The following is a 21,983-nucleotide window of genomic DNA, read 5'->3' on the forward strand; positions in this document are numbered from 1 at the left end:
TACCATATTGGTATTATTTTAGTAGGTTTCTCTATATGAATTGGATTTTGAATAAAAAAGCATATTCACCCAGGCCTGAGAAAGTGTTATTCACCACGAGGCCACATTTTTTTAATTTGTTGGTTTACGGATTTTCTCCATGAAAAAGTCAGGTCGGTCGGTCGGGAAAAAAAAGAAAAAAAAAGATCTTTCAAGACATAAAACTGATGATGCAAAAGAAATATATATATTTCACCTTTCTAATAATATGTTTGTCATACTATTTTGTCATCATTCTAAAATTTTAGTTCAATGAAATAGTATTTCTCAGCTGTAATAAACTTCGCATGACATTGTCCAATTATTTCCTGTAAAAAAGGGGTGCATGGACAAGGACAAAATTAAATTGTCATTTCACAGACAAGAAAAAAAATTCATGTCAGTAGCTCTTAATTAAAACTTGCTGAATAATAATATTAAAGCACTTAAGGGGGTTCGCGGGTCTAAATCATTTATATAGGATTTCTCTATATTTTTCTATAAACAAACTTTATCTTATAGTTAAAATAAAAATAAAATAAAAAAGTGGGGTCACCGTTCATTTGCGCTTACAATCTGCCTTCGAAAGAAGCATACATGTTTGTAAAAGTGGGGTTTTTCTGTTGAAGTAATAGGAAAAATAAAGTTAATATCGAAATAAAAAAAGTTTGGATCAATTTGGCACAGCAGTTTCAGAGAAGAAGATTTTAGTTAAAGATATATAAAATTTACGAAAAATGGTTAAAAATTGACTTTAAAGGGCAATAACTCCTAAAGAGGTCAACTGACCATTTTGGTCATGTTGACTTATTTGTAAATCTGACCTTGCTGAACATTATTGCTGTTTACAGTTTACCTATATCTATAATAATATTCAATATAATAACCAAAAACAGCAAAATTTCCTTAAAATTACCAATTCAGGGGCCGCAACCCAAAAACAGGTTGTCCAATTCATCTGAAAATTTCAGGGCAGATAAATCTTCACCTGATTAACAATTTTACCCATGTCAGATTTGCTCTAAATGCTTTGGTTTTTGAGTTATAAGCCAAAAACTGCATTTTACCCCTATGTTCTATTTATAGCCATGGCGGTCATCTTGGTTAGTTGGCGGGGTCACCGGACACAATTTTTAAACTAGATACCCCAATGATGATTGTGGCCAAGTTTCAAATAATTTGGCCCAGCAGTTTCAGAGGAGAAGATTTTTCTAAAAGATTACTAAGATTTACGAAAAATGGTTAAAAATTGACTATAAAGGGCAATAACTCCTAAAGTGGTCAACTGATCATTTTGGTCATGTTGACTTATTTGTAGATCTTACTTTGCTGAACATTATTGCTTTAACAGTTTATCTCTATCTGAAATAATATTCAAGATAATAACCAAAAACAACAAAATTTCCTTAAAATTACCAATTCAGGGGCAGCAACCTAACAACGGAATGTCAGATTCATCTGAAAATTTCAGGGCAGATAGATCTTAACCTAATTAACAATATTACCCCATGTCAGATTTGCCCTAAATGCTTTGGTTTTTGAGTTATAAGCCAAAAACTGCATTTTACCCCTATGTTCTATTTATAGCCATGCCGGCCATCTTGGTTAGTTGGCGGGGTCACCGGACACAATTTTTAAACTAGATACCCCAAAGATGATTGTGGCCAAGTTTGGTTAAATTTGGCCTAGTAGTTTCAGAGGAGAAGATTTTTGTAAAAGTTAACGCAGGACGACGACGGACGACGACGGACGCCGGACGCCAAGTGATGAGAATAGCTCACTTGGCCCTTCGGGCCAGGTGAGCTAAAAATGATTACCAGGGGAATAACTCTTTTAATAAGCTGCTTTGCTGAGGGCAGTTTGATTTATATAAGCCCACAGAGGTCCAACTCTGAACAGTTGGGGCAAAAATGGACACAATATTCAAGCTTGTTACAGGTCTGAATTTGGATTTTTATTAAATATTTGACATATTATAGGTTTCTGAATAATTGTAGTCAAAGGAATTGAAATTGGTTATATGAATTGAATTTATATTCAATTAAAGATTTCTTTCTGTTGTGCAATACACTGTGCTGTTGCGTAATACTTAGTAAATCTGTTGTTAGACTATAATTATAAACAAATAAAATCTTATAACAAAGACACGTAAAATCTAAAGAGAGCTTACAAAAATAAATATACTGTGAATTCATTATTATTCGTTGGATACCAATTTTAGTGGCTTTTGTGGGTACATGTGAACCACGTAATTAAATGTTTTTTTGTAGCTTTCGGCAAAACCATGAAATTAGATATCCATGATTATGCTAGTTTTCCGTAATCCAGGAAAATTGTTACATGTACCCACAGACTTTTATTCAGTTTGTGGGTTAATCGCCCTGGTTTACACATCAATAACCTCTAGAAAAAATGTGTTTAATCCTATAACAAACCCTTTTGCAAATTGCTGCACTGTGTTGTGGTTTTTTTAAAAGACTTGACAAATGCCATGAATGCAGCCATGTCATCTGCCATGTTTACAAACAAATTTCCAATATATGCACTAATTTGCAAATGATAAATGTCACGCTAATTAATGGAAAGGCATATGATAACATTCTGGCAGCAGTCAATAAAGGTTTGTTTATATCTCTGATCGCAAAAGTTGTTATATAGGGTTATTGCATGAATATTGGGGATTTTTCCATATTGGTATTATTTTAGTAGGTTTCTCTATATGAATTGGATTTTGAATAAAAAAGCATATTCACCCAGGCCTGAGAAAGTGTTATTCACCACGAGGCCACATTTTTTTAATTTGTTGGTTTACGGATTTTCTCCATGAAAAAGTCAGGTCGGTCGGTCGGGAAAAAAAAGAAAAAAAAAGATCTTTCAAGACATAAAACTGATGATGCAAAAGAAATATATATATTTCACCTTTCTAATAATATGTTTGTCATACTATTTTGTCATCATTCTAAAATTTTAGTTCAATGAAATAGTATTTCTCAGCTGTAATAAACTTCGCATGACATTGTCTAATTATTTCCTGTAAAAAAGGGGTGCATGGACAAGGACAAAATTAAATTGTCATTTCACAGACAAGAAAAAAAATTCATGTCAGTAGCTCTTAATTAAAACTTGCTGAATAATAATATTAAAGCACTTAAGGGGGTTCGCGGGTCTAAATCATTTATATAGGATTTCTCTATATTTTTCTATAAACAAACTTTATCTTATAGTTAAAATAAAAATAAAATAAAAAAGTGGGGTCACCGTTCATTTGCGCTTACAATCTGCCTTCGAAAGAAGCATACATGTTTGTAAAAGTGGGGTTTTTCTGTTGAAGTAATAGGAGAAATAAAGTTAATATCGAAATAAAAAAAAAGAAATTTATTACAGAAATCGCTCAAATTTTACAATAATTTAGTTTAAGTACAGCTTATATGGAAATCATATTAAAAAATATAGGTCACCGATGAGTTGAAAAAGATATTTCAATTTTAAAGCAAAAAAATTACATTTTTCCATCAAAGGGAGATAATTTGGAACTTTTTCAATGATGTATACATTTTTAAAGTCATCTGAGGCCAACACGAATTGATTGTTTTGAATGATTTTTGTACCATATGATAAAGTAACAACTACAAAAGGTAACAAATAAAATTTGTAATGAAAAACAAATGTTTGATTTTTTCTGAAATTTTTATACCCTCGAGCCTCCTTAAACTTATTTTTCAGGGATAATGCATTTGTTGGGGTCGGGGGGAATAAAAAAGCATGATAAGATCATTTTATTTTTATTCTGGAAATCAACGAAATCGGGTCGGTGGATCCGTAAACCAACAAATTAAAAAATCCTGGCCCAATAAACGTCACACGCTTTTACATGCTACTTTATGGTAAAATTCTTCATGTAAAATTTGTTTTGGTATGTTTGTCATCAAATACATTTTCTTTCCTTGGAATATGGAATAAAACAATTACTGTCTTTTGTTTCGATAAATATGTGGTTTAATTGACTTTTGAAAAACTGATATTCACTTCAGCCGTCGGTCTCAGTGAATATCAATTTTTCAAAAGTCAATAAAACCACATATTTACTGATATTCACTTAGGCCGTCTGCCTCAGTGAATATATCATTTTTTTAAGTCAATAAAACCACATATTTACCTCATCAAAAGACAATAATTGTATAATATTGTCCTGAGTAGAATTTTATATTGCACGAGTTTGCGAGTGCAATATATGATCTACGAGGGACAATACTCATGCAATATCCCTTTTATTGTTAAGCAATGTAATATTTGAAAGTAAAAATTGGTTTAAACTAAGATTTGGACGTAGATAAAGTTTGGTTACTTTCTATCGGAAATATTATATTGCTTTATGATGCAATAATATCTGTTACTTTACTTTTTTTCTACATTTTTACTTACCTCTTCCGCCGAAATGGCTAGATAATACTGGACTAGGCACAAGCACTATGTTAAACCTTGGTATAAAAACTGTGAAACACTGAATCAGCCATTGCCTTTCTCCTGAAATATGGATGGAAAATTTCAACTATCAATTTCAACTCGCATATTACTGTTGAAAAATTATAGCAAAAGGAAGACCATACAAATTTCTACTGTGCTGTTGTTTATCAAGCCCCATTAATTTTATACACATTTTGATCCTTTAAATTCACTTATTCTCAACTGTTACAAATTAAGCACTCAGTCTGTTATAATGTTTTTATCGATATGAATATTGCTTTAACATTCATTATCAATAAATTAAAACCTAACTAAATGTTATTGCTATAACAAAAAGGATCAATCATAGTCCTACATTCTTTTGATACCTATTTTTTGTTATTACACAAGATATGTCTGACACTCAATGATATCATTAACCCTTTCACTGGCCAGACAGAAGCTACTCTGAAAAGATGGCTTCCCTGGCTACTATTGTTCAAGTGGGAGATCTTCATAATAAATGTCAATAAAAACTTGTCTGTAGATATTTGTGTCTTTATTTCATCATGTTCAATTCACTTACACCATGTTCATAGTTTTGTTCATGTTTTGATAATTTTTTCATCATAAAATATTCAAACTTTCAAATTTTGTTTGGCAATTATTTAGGGGAAATTCTCAAAATTCTGCCCTTTGACCCAAAATCATATTTTTTTTTACCCAAAACAGCAAAATTTTGAAAAATTTAATGAGGCTGTACAAATTCCTTACACTAAATGCTGTCCATTCCAAGTGTTTTGTACATAAAACGACATTTTATGTTAAAAAATTTGTAAGGGTTCCGCGGAACCCAGTGTCTCGCCTACTTTTGCTGTAAATTGCAGGCTCAACAAAAATGAGGAAAAAAATCAATAAAAATATTCCTCTTGATACTATCTTATGATTGTAAGAAGCTTCTGTCCAAGTTTGGTACAAACCCAGGATAGCTTAAGAAAGTTATTAAAATTCTAAAAACTTTAACCACAGAGTGAATGTTATGTTTCCCTGCAGAAAAAAACTAAGTCCATTTAAAAGTAAAATACAGAAAAAATGGAGTTATCTTTTTACAAAATTTACTTCTGGATACTATCTTATGATCATAAATAAGCTTCTGTCCAAGTTTGGTACAAACTCAAAATAGTTTAAGAAAGTTATTAAAATTTTAAAAACTTTAACCACAGAGTGAATGTAATGTTTCCCCCAGAAAAACTAAGTCCATTCAAAAGTAAAATACGGAAAAAATGGATTTATTTTTTTACAAAATTTACTACTGGATACTAACTTATGTTCCTAAATAAGCTTCTGTCCAAGTTTGGTACAAACCCAGGATAGTTTAAGAAAGTTATTAAAATTTTAAAAACTTTAACCACAGAGTGAATGTAATGTTTCCCCGCAGAAAAACTAAGTCCATTTAAGTAAAATACGGAAAAAATGGATTTATTTTTTTACAAAATTTACTTCTGGATACTATCTTATGATCATAAACAAGCTTCTGTCCAAGTTTGATACAAACCCAGGATAGTTTAAGAAAGTTATTAAAATTCTAAAAACTTTAACCACAGAGTGAATGTTCTGTTTCCCTGCAGGTCTTCAATGTAGCGAGAAATTCCCGCACCCAGAGGCGTCCTTCAGCTGGCCCCTAAACAAATATATACTAGTTCAGTTTAAGTCTCATACTAGTTTATACTATACTACTTATACTAGTTTAAGTCCATTTATAAGTAAAATTCTGAAAAAGTGGAATTTTATTTTTACAAAATTTACTTCTGGATACTATCTTATGATCATAAACAAGCTTCTGTCCAAGTTTGGTGGAAATCCAGTATAGTTTAAGAAAGTTATTGAAATTTCAAAAACTTTAACCACAGAGTGAATATTTGTTGACGCCGCCGACGACGGAATGTAGGATCGCTTAGTCTCGCTTTTTCGACTAAAGTCGAAGGCTCGACAAAAAGTATACTAGTTTGGCTTCAATTCTTCCATATTCTTTCCCAAAATATGTTCCCTCATTTCAAATTCTCTTAAATTCTGTAAATTTCATTTAATCTTTCATCCGGGTATTCAACAAAGAAAGATAACTCATGTTTGCACTGTTTTGAGCAGGAATCATAAAAGAAATTTCCAATCATGGTAAAACGGGTCTCATAGTTATCTGTCTGAAGTGTGAGTCCCAGTAAACCGGGACTCATCAGCGAAAGGGTTAATTGTCATTACACTAATTCCCTTGTATGTTTGATGTGAATTAATTGATATTTTAGTCTTTGATAAATTATATCTTTATTAGTAGTTTTAAGCTTTTTACTATTAGCTTTTAGTAGAGTCGTTTGTTTTACATGTGTCATTTTCGGGCCATTTATAGCATGCTATGCAGTTATGTTCTACCCATTGTTGAAGGCCATACAGTGACCTATAATGGCTGATTTCTGCTTCTTTTGGTTTCAGGTGGAAAGTTGTCTTATTGGCAATTATACCATATCTTCTTCTTTTTATTTTGTAGCTATAAAAATAAGAATTATTAATGCTCTATGATGTATATTTATAGAAATCTTTTGAAAGTAATAATCAAACTAAATCTGATTGTATTGATCTTGTAGATCCTTAAGCTTGTTCTTGGAATATTTCAATTATCATCTGTACGTATCTAGACAATTCAATGGATATCACTAAAGAATGGTGTGTGTAAAAGCAAAAGAGTCCCCTTAAAATAATATGTAGTGATGTTGCAAATTTAAAACATTCCAATCAAAATTTGTTATTATTTTCAGACATAAATAGATAGAGATAGAAATAAGTTAGGTACACTAAGCTGTCTATATGACCATTACACCTCCCACCTGCCCAACAGATTTTTTCTGAGAGCAATTATAAAAAACAAATATAATTTTATCATGCATTTCCTTTTCTATATATATGTCAGTACCAAGCTTACACAAATATACACTTACCTTGAACAAAGTTTACTTCAAGTATTTTCAGACTGATGTTTTCATCATTTTTATCATCAAAATACCTTTCAATACACTGTAAGATAGCTTCAATACTACATCTGTTCTTATCTAAAAACAAAATAATAATGACAGTATTAATTCACTAGTTACAGTTTGGAAGTGCTGTTACATGCATCTCTGTCCTAGGTTAATATGTGTTCGAATTAAACTGAAAGAACAGAATTCCAATGTTTATTTGCTCTTTGGTTGGGTTATTTTTTTTATTTTTTTTTTAACATAACAATATCTTTATTGCATATTTGCTGTAACAATTTACTAAGTGTACAGCTTTAACTAATAGTATCCCTCATGTTAGCTTACCTAATAGTTAAGGGAAGCAATATTTGGCAAGATATTATTTCTTCATAATATTAGTATTTATAACATATTTAAGTCATTTCACAAAATATATTTGATAAATTATATTGTGTTTCTTCTCTTTTTCTTAGTAATAAATATGGTTGGGTTGTTGTCTCTTTGACACATTCCCAATTTCCATTCTCAATTTTATTGCTGATTTAAACATATAATACACATATAAAGTTTCATAAAAATCTGGCAAGAATTTAACACATGGAAGCTAGTGCTAACGATGCTATTTTAATTTATGTAATTACTGATTTTAAGGGGCACAACTGTTTAGAAATGATTGATTGGTACTGATTTTAGAAATTTTCCAACATATAGTTGATATATTACTATGATATAAGTTTCATAAAAATTTTGCACGAATTGTACATGTTAGTAAGAGCTCTATTAACAAGACAGGACTATCGGACACAGGGTTTTCCATGTCAAAGACAGTTAACCCTGAGGACACAAATGTTTGGGAATTAATCCACTTTGATATCAACCTTAACCCTTGTCGTGCGGGGGCCGTAATATTACGGCCGTACCCAGAATACCGTTATTTTGGCATCAATGGCGCTCCATACATTTAGAGGTCATCGTAATACCATTAATTTCGTAGTGTATGCACGTTTCCTCAATCTGAAACTATTCATGTCATGTTTCTCACTTTAAATATTCATTTTGAGCTCAAATACGAACTTCAAAATTTGATATCGGACAAAATTGGTTTTTTTGGAGGGGTGGGCTTACCTTCAAGGTCTGAATCACGGAGTTCAGAGGACTTAAACCTTGACAAATACTGTTAACCTAAAGGCACATAACGACTGGTCGTGTCTATTATCAAAATATGTCGAGGAAACGACTACTTCCGGTTGCAAGTCCAGTTAAAGTTCAAAATTGGAAAAATTCCGAAATTTGGTGAATTTTGGTGCAAATGACCTTCTTTACACTGGTGAACCCAGATCAGTTTCACTCCGATCTAACAACTGTTGTGATAAAAGTGTTCACTGGTGTCCATGCTACATGTAAACTACAGATGGATGCATCTATTAGCATCTCTCGGACTTACAGGTCGAGAAAAAGAACGAAAAAAGGTCAAAATTGACGCTTTTTGTACCTGAGGACCAACTTTGGGGCAAATTCCCGCCAAAAAAAGACAATTTCTGAAAACAACTCAGCATGGTAAGGGTTAATAATCAATATAAAATCAAATTTTATCCAATAACTTATACAAGCATAAGATACTTCACGTCTTAAAGTAGTCTGCAAATGTTTAAAGGGTGTCTTCCTTGAATGCCAACATTTTATATGTTACCTATTCCTTGTATGCCAACAAAAATATTTCAATAGATGTTTATATAATAACAATAGTTGTTTTATAAGTAAGTATTTAACTGTTAAAAATAATTAATGAACTTTATAGAAATGCAAAATTTTATCACTTTCTCATTAGGAAAAATAGTAGATTTTAGGGGTAAAAGTATTATGAATTGTAAAGAAAGAAAGAATATGATTTTTTATCATTAAAAAATGTTAATAACAAAAGAAATATTAAAAAAATGAATGAAATTTTAATTAAATACAATTATTTCAAACTAAATAAAGGATATACGAGATTGTTTTAGTTCCGTATCAATTTGAATATTTCATTACTTAATATAAAATATGAATATTTCAGTGGTACAATTAATTGAATTTTAAAAAAATAATCAAGTTAATTTGATAACTTCTAAGCTGGAAACTCTACAAAAATTTCAATACAATTCATGTCAGAAATATGGTAAAAAGAATTCAGATGAGTTGCGCACATGACAAACAACTAAACAATGTTATTTTACTAATCACTTACAATAAAAAAAAAAAGGGGGTATAATTGTATGACCAAGAAAAATATCCTGAACAGACTGAAATAAACAAAATGGTAATCTAGCTAACACGAGATACAAAGTTTCAAGAAATTTAATCAGTAATATGGTAGGATATTACAGCACACACAACTATAGAAATATTGAAAAAAAACCTTCAAAGTCCAAGAAGTCTATTGTAGAATTTGTGCAAACTGGAATTCCTTACAGTCCTGACAATATGCACATATTGACTTTGTGATGCAACACTTTTGAAAGTTTCATTTTAAGAAAATCCATATGTGTTCAAGCAGAAGCAGCAAAATAAGATTTTTAACAATCATGAACTAGATTTAGCTACCTGTAATTTACCTATCTGTTGAACTATTATGATTGTGTTGATAAGCATGCACTTTTGTTGTGACAACTACTTGCACCTATTCCTTGAATGCCAACATAATTTTACAGGTAAATTGTCGGTAGATTAAAGGATGTTGGCATTCAAGGAATAAACCGTTTAAAGGAACACATGGACAATTAGGACTCGATGTAGTTGGTACACCTATTAATGTTTTTGAATGCAAAGTAAAGTAAAATGATGATTTGACAGGTGATAACATTTAATCAAGGAATAGCATCAAACTAGTTAATTTCATAAGCAGGGGAAAAAAAATCAATGTAGGATATTAACAAGAGGCTGTCACAGCAAACCGGATATATTAACATTTATTTGTGTCCTGGCAATATCACAAGAACCATTACTGATGAATGGTGAAAGTGAAAATCATCAATATCTAATTTGACCTCTATTTTGTATCAGTACAGTATCAACATATTAAAATTTGAAAAGCTTAGATTGAATGGTTCATGAGTAAATGCAACAATGTGAATGGAAACCCCATTTTATGTTTTTTACAAGAACCACAACTCCTGAACGGTAAAAGTCAAAATCGTCATTATTGAACTAGACCTCTATTTTGTCATCAGTAACAACATATAAAAATTTCAAAAGCTTTGGTTGAATGGTTCATGAGAAAATGCACGGACACGACTGGAAACACCATTTTTCAATCTTTCAAGAACCATAACTCCTGAACCGTAAAAGTCAAAATGGTCATTATTGAACTTGACCTCCATTTTGTTATCAGTAACAACATATTAAACTTCGGGAAGCTTTGGTAGAACAGTTCATGCTTAAATGCACGGACACAACTGGAAACTCCATTTTTTAATCTTTCAAGAACCAAAACTCCTGAACGGTAAAAGTCAAAATCGCCATTTTTGAACTTGACCTTCATTGAGTTGTAAGTAACAACATAGTAAAGTTTTAAAAGTTTTGGTTGAACGGTTCATGAGTTAATGGACGGACAACATTTGATTGCAGCCCGCCTGACCGCCCGGCCGTACATCCCCAAATCAAAAAACGACATTAATGTCACAAAAATCCGGTTAAAAACTGCAATATGAACTTCCAATATAATATTTAAAAAAAAACAACATACCTTCTGTCTGAATTTCTTTTGACACATGAACATCATTCTCATGACGTTTTTCAACTGGTTCATGTAATAATGATGGGTTTTCTTGTATTTTCCTTAAGAGCTGCTTTACCTGCTTTATCAAAATATAGCAATAATGTTTAAAAATGAATATGTAACATTAAAATAATTGAACTAATATTTATAGCACGTACTCAAAGTTTTTCCATCTCAGCTTTTATCCTATAAACATGATGAATAAAAAACAATCTGGCAAAAGTTCTAAAAAGTACTTTTTATTAAATCTGGAATCATTTTCATGAAATTAACATCATTCAACACAGAAATATTTTTTGTTTTCTATATGCATTTGCATAAAAAGAAGTAAAATTAGACTCAGAATTCCAAGTGTTGAAATTGGAGGACACCTGATAATTGCATGTTACTTCTGATCGGTGCTTTGCTTTTGCGCCAATTGACATTTCATTTGCGCCACAAACTATATTTCATTTGCGCCAAAAATAAAACTTTCATTTGCGCCAATAATACAGGTAAATAAAGGTAAATAGTATTCATTGTTAATTCTTTCAGAAAACACTTTAAACAAGAGGCTCTCAAGAGCCTGAATCGCTCACCTTAATTTTTTTTGTTAAATCTCTCATCAATGATTATTTTGGCTTTTCAATTTATTTTAATGTTCTTTGAATCGTCCTATTTTCTTCAAAAGCAAAAAAAAATCATTTTCTCCTATGTTCTATTTTAGACATAGGATCTATGTTTCTTGACATACAAGGAAATAAAATATAAAATTTATACTAGATACTCTGAAACTCATTTAGCCCAAGTTTGACTGAAATTGATACAGCAGTTTCAAAGGAGAAGATTTTATTAAAGTAAGTCAACATGATGAACAAATTGTGAAAAAAAGTCTTTAAAGGGCAATAACTTCTTAAGGGGTCAATTGACAATTTTGGTCAAATTGACTTATTTGTAGATCTTACTTTGCTTAACATTTTTGCTATTAACAGTTTATCTTTATCTATAATAATATTCAAGATAATAACCAAAAACTGCAAAATTTCTTTAAAATCATCAATTCAGGGGCATTATACCTGAAAAACCAGTTACCCAATTCGGCTGAAAATTTCAGAACAGGTAGACCTTGACCTAATAAATACTTTAACTTCTTGTCTTATTTGCTCTAAATGCTTTCGTTTTTGAGATATAAGCCAAAAACTGCATTTGACCCCTATGTTCTATTTTTAGCAATGGCGACCATGTTCGTTGATAGATCAAAACTTTGGATACAATTTATCAACTAGATACCCTAAGGAACATTCAGTTAAAGTTTGGAAGTATTTGGCCTTATGTTTCAGGAGAAGATTCTTGAAATAGTTTACGGAGACGACGACAGACAACGGACAACGACAAACGACGATGGACGCCAAGTGATGGCATAAGCTCACTTGGCCCTTCGGGCCAGGTGAGCTAAAAATTAATACAGTTTTTTTGGCAGAATAAAACATATTCCTCAGAATTCAGGCATCTTAAAATCATACACAAGGTATATTAATACTTTGTTAAAACACAGTTCTGTTTCTTTGAACATATTTAGAAAGTAGTAAAATTGCAAGACAGTTGTATGCATTATACACTATAGTAAATTTATAATTCTGTCTATATCAGTTGTTATTCTGGCTTAGTTTGCATCACCTTAACGATTTTTAATATGAGCACATTCCCCATTTCCATTCTCAATTCTATATACATGTATACCGTTTGTGTGATAATAAAAAAATACAGACTTATTTCCTCTATTGGACTCTGAACTGACAATGTCCATCTATACACCTCAAGCACATAAACATTTTTATTTAAATTTAAACCTCAGTTTTGTATTAGAAATAAGGAGATTCCACGGGAAATTCTGTAAAAACAAATCTTATTCAAGATACAGCAAAGAATATTCAACTGTTTGGTTATATTTTATTTGAATTACCTATGAAATGGCGCAAATGAAGTTTTTTTTTATTTGGTGCAAATGAAATATAACATTGTGGCGCAAATAAAAAATTGGATTTTTTAAAAATTGGCTCAAATGAAATGCGCCCAATTTATCTATATTGAATATCAGTTTCACCATATTCAAGGTTCACATATAAAACTAGAGGGTCTCAAGAGCCTGTATCGCTCACCTGACTCTACTTGGGTTTTTGAATTCATATAAAAAAAAGATAAAATTTAGCTACAAAGTAACAACACTTGGTCAGCACCAGATAAGAAAAATTCATACTATGTATGGTTTCATTCCATTCATCTGGTTCTCTAAAAGAAGACATTTGTATGTATTGCCCCTAGGGTCCTATGTTAAACTAAGTCCTCCGCTGGCGGCCATCTTGGATGATGGATCGGCTACAAAGTAACAACACTTGGTCAGCACCTCATAAGGAATATTCATGCATGTTTGGTTGCACTCAATTTCGTGGTTCTCAAAAAGAAGTCATTTGTATGCAATATTTTCCATAGGGTCCTATGTTTAACTTAGTCCCCTGCTGACTGCCATCTTGGATGATGGATAGGCTACAAAGAAACAACACTTGGTCAGCACCTCATTCATGCCATGTTTTGTTTTATACGATTCATTGGTTCTCTAAAAAAAGTCATTTGTATGCAATTCCCGTAGGGACCTATGCTAAACTGAGTCCCCTGCTTGCAGCCATCTTGGATGATGGATCGGCTACAAAGTAACAACACTTGGTCAGCCACTCATAAGAACATTCATGCCGTGTTTGGTTTTATTCCATTCAGTGGTTCTCTAGAAGAAGTTCAAAATGTAAAATGTTTACGACGACAACTACGGAGGAGGGACGACGGACGCCAAGTGATGAGAAAAGCTCACTTGGCCCTTCCAGCCAGGTGAGCGAAAAAGAAATGTTCCAATTGTCTTACCACACTCATGATCCTCTTTTCCCAGAATGTGACCAATCAAATCATAATTTGAATCATACTTAAATGAGCAACCCAATGTGTGCCATAAGCTGGATCAGCTTTATACCCTATCAGAGAAGCTGAGATTACTCCTGATTTGTTGTGCTGTTCATGTTACTCAGTCTTTAGTTTTTTATGTTGTATTTTGTGTAATGTTGCTTGTATATTTCATATTTATTTTCCTATTTTGCCATGGCATTATAAGTTTTTTGGTCACTATATATATACAGTGTTGCGAAGTCAAAATTATTTGGAGTGAGGAACTGAAATCAAACATGGACAAACCCAAACAATGAGTTTTCATCTATAGATTATGTGTTAAAGGTTTTTCTTAAACATTTCGTTAAAGGGAAAATTCTCAAAAAAATTTAAAATTTGATATTACATAATGTATTATGTTCATCCTAAATAAATAAGCATATTCTCAAATTATTACAACTTTTTTCTTAGATAAGTGAGTTATTAGATTTTTAAAATTGACCTCAGGCAAGACACCATCTTGAAAACAAGTGACCACGGATATCTAATGACCACAAAGTCCTAGTACACAGCATGACATGTCCATTAATCAGTGTTAATATGACTTGTCACGCTGATAGATTTTCTACCCGACCAAGTAATGGAAGCCGAAGAAATCTGCATAGTTTCCAAGATCATCAAATCAAGTAGGGGAATTTCGCCTAATGCTTCACAAAGATTGATAAGAATATTTTTAAAAATACTTTACAAGACATCTTAATTTTTTAAGAGGGTTGAATATCCAATGTACAATGCTGAGGTCAGGTTAAATAGCTGTAAATGACATAAGGTCGTACTATGGTTTTAGCTAGTCATTCATTAAATATACATTTTTGGCACTGAGATACAGTATCAAGTATTAAATAGGAATTATGCTATTATAATGTTAAAGTGGTCTCAAAAAAGTAAAAAAAGTCCAGAGATACGTATTATAAACTGAGATTTATCTCTTATGTAAAAGTTTTTTGTTAAAAATGCTTTTTTCTAACATATATTTTTAGCTAATTTGTTTTTTTTTACCTTACTTGACCCTATTTCAAAAACTTGTCTTCTTGTAATCAGCATGGCTTAATACCAGTAATTTAATACCAGGGTATTGTAAATGTGACATATTCAGAAATCCTAACGGTTGACTTCCTGACAGGCTTGTTTAATTTAATACACAATGAACAAGGTACATGAAACCTCGGGGGGCCACTTAAAACTTTTTTTGGTAGGGGTGAGCAGCTGAGACTTCAAGTACCCCACCCTTTTCATATATTTTGTTAATCAAAAATATATACCTTGTCATATATTAATTAACAAAAACAGACCTATAGATATATTTCAATATTTTTCCCGCCCATCATCATGTTCTTGTTATTGTTAAGAAGCAAAATAGTCACAATACTATCACCTTAAAATTCTTTTCCAATAAATTTGTCACATCTTGAACACTTTTTTTCTTATTGACCATTTTACATCTTTCATTATGAATATATTTCAATTCCAAAATACAATATATACATATAAAAGACGTTTGGTCAGATCATAGATGATAATTATTACATCTATGGTCAGATAAATGTACTATCACCCCAGATTGTAACACCTTCACTGATTTTAACATGTTTAAATATTAATTAAAGACTGATAAAAAGTTTCATTGTAAAGGACGCTGTCACAAAATGGAATTTCTTTAAAAAGTTGTTATCATGTTTTATGCATACATTCAAATTTATCATGTAACTGGTTTAAATCATATCTATCTCATAGATTCCAACAAGTGGAAAATGGGACAATTAAGTCAAGGGCACTAGAAATAAAAACTGGAGTACCTCAGGGCTCCATATTAGGCCCCCTTTTATTTTTATTGTTCATTAATGATTTGCCCCTTCATATAACCTCATCTCAAGCAGACCTCTATGCAGATAATACTAGCATTCACTGCACAGGTCGTAGTCTCAATACCATCCAGGACAGCATTACAAATGATTTAGAAAGAATTGAAGAATGGTGCAAAGGAAATAAGATGTATATAAATCCAACAAAAACTACATCTATGGTTATTGGTTCTCGACAGAAACTAGCAAAAACAGACCATGTTCTTAATTTGAGTGTTGGTAACTCACACATTAGAGATGTTAATTGTGAAAAGCTCCTTGGGGTTTTTATTGATGAAAATCTTGATTGGACAGCCCAAATTGATACTTTGTGCACAAAAATCAGTACAAGGCTTAATCTTTTGTCTAGGATAAAGAAATCCCTACCCCTAGAAACATGAAAGTTTTACTAAAATGGTTATATTCTCCCTATTTTGGATTACTGTTGTACAATTTGGGGAAACACCAGTGACCAAAATACAAATAGATTAGATAAACTTCAAAAACGAGCAGCTAGAATTATTCTTGAACTTCCTTATGATACCCCATCTAATAAAATGTTTAAAAAGTTATCATGGCTTCAATTTACTGATCGTGTGATTTACCACAAGGCCTTATATGTTCATAGATGTTTATATGGATCTGTACCAGAATATTTGTCTAACAAAATCTCTTATGTTACAAATAAAAATGGAATGCAACTTAGATCAAATACTACCCAATTACTTAATATACCAAAGGCAAGAACAAACACATTTAGAAGATCTTTTTCATATTCTGGCCCAACTTTATGGAATAAACTACCAGAAGCACTAAGACACATGTCAAACATAAATACTTTTAAAACAAACTGCTTTAAGTTTTTACTTGAAAATCCAGGAAATATTTAAATGACTATTATATCAACATGATCAACTTTGATTTATGTTTTCTTATGTTTTTCTTTGTTATGAAGAAATTGTGTGAATTGCATTGTGGGTGGAGTATGAGGGCCTCAAGGGAGAATAGTGTTTGTACTAATTGAGCATACCCTCTTGAAATAAAGATTATTATTATTATTATTATTATACAAACTCTTGAATGTTAATAAGGTGCATATGTCAAAATAGTTGGATTTGTTGCATCAGTATCACTGGCATCTGTGGAAATACCACATCAGAATAAATAGAGTTTAAGTGGTTTGGCAAATAACTGATGCATTTACAACTGTGGTTTAACCGCATCAAGAATAAATACCGACATCTGATTAGTTTCAGATACTTATGATATAACCAAGCAAGTGATAATATCAACCTATTGATATATTTAATCTGAATTCTCACCCTTTTCATATAACATAGAGCATGAAAAAGTTACCTATTCCAGAGGCTCATCCCTACCATTAATTATATAGCAAGTAGCCCCCCCCCCTGTTACCTAATTTCAATTTTACTTTTATTTATATTCCTATTCTTCCATTTTTATACATAATTTTTGGTCACGTTACTTCTTGTACATGTAAGTAATTTGTCCTGTTTATATCCTCACATATGTGACTTCATTTTCACTCTAGAAAACAGTGGCATATTTCAGAATGAATGCCGTTCTATTTTGATAATTGTTCATTCGTTTTACATGTGGAATAAGAATATCAATAAGTAAACTTCGGACTATACAAATGCAAAATATACTGTGCAGGTTTGCTTTTGTCTAACGAGATAAGAGAACTGAAAAAGTTCTGTCATATAAAAACAAGCATGCTCAAATCAAAATGAGTTAAAGTTAACCATGTTAACTGGAACAGTAAAATCAACAACCTTTGATCTCGAGTGTATTGGTAATAAATTTATGCATTTTTATTGTATAGCTCCTTCAATAATCCAAATGGTATCAGATAATCTGTATTTTTCATAAGATAAACCCTTCCAATCTCACTTAAATCTGAGACTATTTGTTATAGTGGTCTCAGCTAAACTCTAATGCCAAATGCTTGAAGTAAAAATGTAATACAAGTACATTGTACACCTTTCATTTGATCATGGCTTTCAAATGACTAAATTTAAGTGTTCCCGTAAATTTGTTTGCCTATTTAAGACAATTAAAATGCTTTTGTAAAACTAGTTCTATATTTCCTTTTAAAAAACATAAATAAATCATAAGAGTGTACATGGTGCATATCATTTTATTCCGACAACTAAATTTAATTTCCATACTTTAACCGGATTATTTTTTAGTTTAGTAACTTGTTTGAATTCAAATAAATTAATAGCACCAAAGATAACTAAATAATTCCACGGCGATTCACTTGTATTTGTCAACAACTTGAAAATGCATTTTAAATTTGTGTATTAAATGCAACCTCCTGTCATGCCTGTGTCTTATAATCCACTGATCCAAATAAACAGTCACACTTGACACGGTGTCCCCTAGAGGCCAAGCTAATTACCATCAGCAAATAACATTTTACCTTCACAAGTATTGTCAGGGAATAATACACACATAGCATAAACCTAGTAATAGCGTAGATAGTAATAGGTCAATAATGGTAAACCTAAATATATTGACTTAACAGTTTAAAGTTAAATACTTTAATTTATTCACTTTATCAGTATGATAAAGCATATATATTAAAGCAAAATAATAATAATAAAAATTTCTTGTGCTGTCTACAAAAAATAAATGGAAATGTGCGCGAATGTATACCATGCATACTGGAAACATAGAAAAATCATGAGATGAATGTGTACAACTGCACGTCTGTGCATTTTATTTTCTTATTTTCGGATGGTTATAAGATATAGCATTAGTGATATATCATATAGTCATTGGTGCGGTTACGATTACATTAAAATATGATTAAAAACCAAGACTTTTAATGATTGCATTTTCAATCCTGGCATGCAAAAACCGGAGAAAACGTCAAAACCTATAGGAAGTAGGTAATATTTTTTCATTAATTATTGAATTTCTCTTTTATTACTGCACATATAGCAATAAAACTTTGTGAATATATATGTTATGCCATAATGAACATATTTAAACCATAATTAAAAAATCACGAATTTCCCCTGTGAAGGAATAATGTTAAAAAATAACAAATTACATACCATAAAATCTTTGCCATCATTTTCAATCTCTTTCAACTGAACTGATGGAGAGACTTGTCCTAAAAGAGAATTAGAGTGAACATGGTGAAAGTATAAAAACATAATACACACATAGAACATAATAAATTCACCTCTGGTCTCATTTTCTTATTCTTAAGCATGTTTTAAGTTTAGATCTTTAAAACAAATTCTGTAAAAATTTCAATCTGCAAGTTATAACTTTTTTGACACATACCTTCTTGCAACAGGTGATACAGGTTTATCTTCTAAAGTGTGATAGTTTAATGTTTAAAACTCAAATTTATATACTTCAACCTATCATTTAGTACCATTCTCCTTGTTTTCAAACGTGAAACGAGGATACCTGAATGGTTTAAATGCTAATTTTATTTTTCTCCTTATCCCAAATTCATATCAGCAAAAAGTCTTTTTGTGGTCTTACATGTATAATGTTTTTTTTGTATCAATGCTCAGTATTAGACTGTATCGTGTAGTTGTGAAAATTTTACAGAAATATGCGAAAACAAAAGACTGTGTTCTTGCATCATCCATTTGTGTTATGCAGTTCATGATAAAACACTTATGACTTGTACAAAAAATCTGTACAAATTATAATTTGTACAACATTACAATTTGTACACAACATATATACAATATCTTGACTTAATCACTAAAGCTTAATCTTTAAAACTGATCCATTAAAATGACTTCATGGTCAGGTGATCCCTGTCTGACAAAATGTCAACTTTACAAGGATCCAATCAGTATTTTAATCAAAGTGATGAATATCCCTGATGGAAAGATCAGAAGAGTAGTTTGAATTATTTCATATTAAGGTATGGCGGGGGAAATAAACATTTAAAATTGGTAAGGGTTCCGCGGAACCCATTGTCTCGCTTACTTTTGCTGTAAATCGCAGTCTCAACAAAAGGGAGGAAAAAAATCAATAAAAATATTCCTTGATACTATCTTTTGATTGTAAGAATTTTCTGTCCAATTTTGGTAAAAATCTAGGATAGTTAATGAATCTAATAAATGTTTTGAAAACTTTAACTGCAGACTGTATGTAATGTTAACTGGAAGAAAATCTAAGTCCATTTAAAAGTATAATACAGGAAAAATAGAGTTATCTTTTTACAAAATTTACTTCTGGATACTATCTTATGATCATAAACAAGCTTCTGCCCAAGTTTGTTACAAACTAAGGATACTTTAAGAAAGTTACTCAAATTTTAAAAACTTTAACCACAGAGTGAATGTAATGTTTCTCCGCAGAAAAAACTAAGTCCATTTATAAGTATAATACGGAAAAAATGGAATTTTATTTTTACAAAATTTACTTCTGGATACTATCTTATGATCATAAACAAGCTTCTGTCAAAGTTTGGTAGAAATCCAGTATAGTTTAAGAAAGTTATTAAAATTTCAAAAACTTTAACCACAGAGTGAATATTTGTGGACGCCGCCGACGACACTGACTGAGACGAAAAGTAGGATCGCTTAGTCTCGCTTTTTCGACTAAAGTCGAAGGCTCGACAATAAAGCACTTTTGCTGAAAATTGCATAAACAGCAGGTCTTTTGAAGAAATCATGCTTTTCCAGTATGAGGATAAAATGAGCTCGAATTAAATGATAAGGGTCTCTTAATTTGCATAATTTTATTTAAACTGCAGTTTATATATATCTTAACCAAATAATGTTGCCTGTAATGAACATGTTTCAAAAAAACATAACATTCCAAATCAAAAATTCTTCTAGTAAATGTTACCAACTATCCTTGTAAGACAAATAATCTAGACCAACATCTAAAAACTTTAAAGTGTCAACAAAAATAACTAAAAATGTTATTTTGGGGCATTTTGTAAGTTGAAAAAGAGGTTATATGACATTGAAGATTAAAAGTTGTAAAGTGCCTTTTGATCAATTTTTTAAGTATTTTTCAACACAGGGCACTAAAAATGTACCTTTTCAACATAAACAAATTAAAATCTTATTTATTGAAATGTGGATTCTTTCTTGATTGCAAAAAAAAATATATGTACTCACTTCTAATAAAACTTCAAATGACCAAAATAGACATAATGTTTGATGGGGAATAAACTTATAAACAATGGTTTGCTATAATTAAAAGTTTAAAATTTTTAAAACTATTTCAAGCCAATTCCTGATAAAAAAAAGTTAACTAACTAAAGTGTTGATTAATTACAGATGATTATTGGAAATTTATCAATTAAATTATAGGCCTTATTTGAGATACTTTTATATATTCATATTTCATTCTTTTTAAAAGATCATTTATCTTTCAGATATAATTTACAGAATCACTTTAAGTAATGAAGATCAAAAGAAATAGGCACTAAATAAATCATCCTTATATATCAAACATCTAATATATACATGTGTGTATTCAATTATCAGATCAATTTTTTGTGTACAAAAGATATATAATTTACATTGTATATTGTATTGGGTCTGTCTAATTCTGTTAGACCAGGGCCGTAGCGTAATGGAGGCAAATGAGGCAAATGCCTCACTTTTGAAACGACGATCAAACTTTAGAAGTGTATTTTTTTTTTTTATTTCACGTATTTTACATTATCAATATGCGAGTTTCCAGTTTCAAACTATCTACCGGTGTTATATAGTCATTCTTCCCCCATGCCAGTTTTTCCCCCGGGGGAAAGACTGGCATGAGCCAATCTTTCCCCCGGGGAAATTTTGGATCGTTGTTATTCTTCCCCTGCGGAAAGTTGACAATACGTATACATATAGTTACTTTTCCCCCATACCAATCTTTCCCCCATCATATATTTCACTATGTTTATGTAGAGTCTGGAAATTAAACCGAACAGTGTTAGAATTAGAT

Source organism: Mytilus trossulus, chromosome 6 (genome assembly GCF_036588685.1).
Source record: "Mytilus trossulus isolate FHL-02 chromosome 6, PNRI_Mtr1.1.1.hap1, whole genome shotgun sequence".
Lineage (NCBI taxonomy): Eukaryota > Metazoa > Mollusca > Bivalvia > Mytilida > Mytilidae > Mytilus > Mytilus trossulus.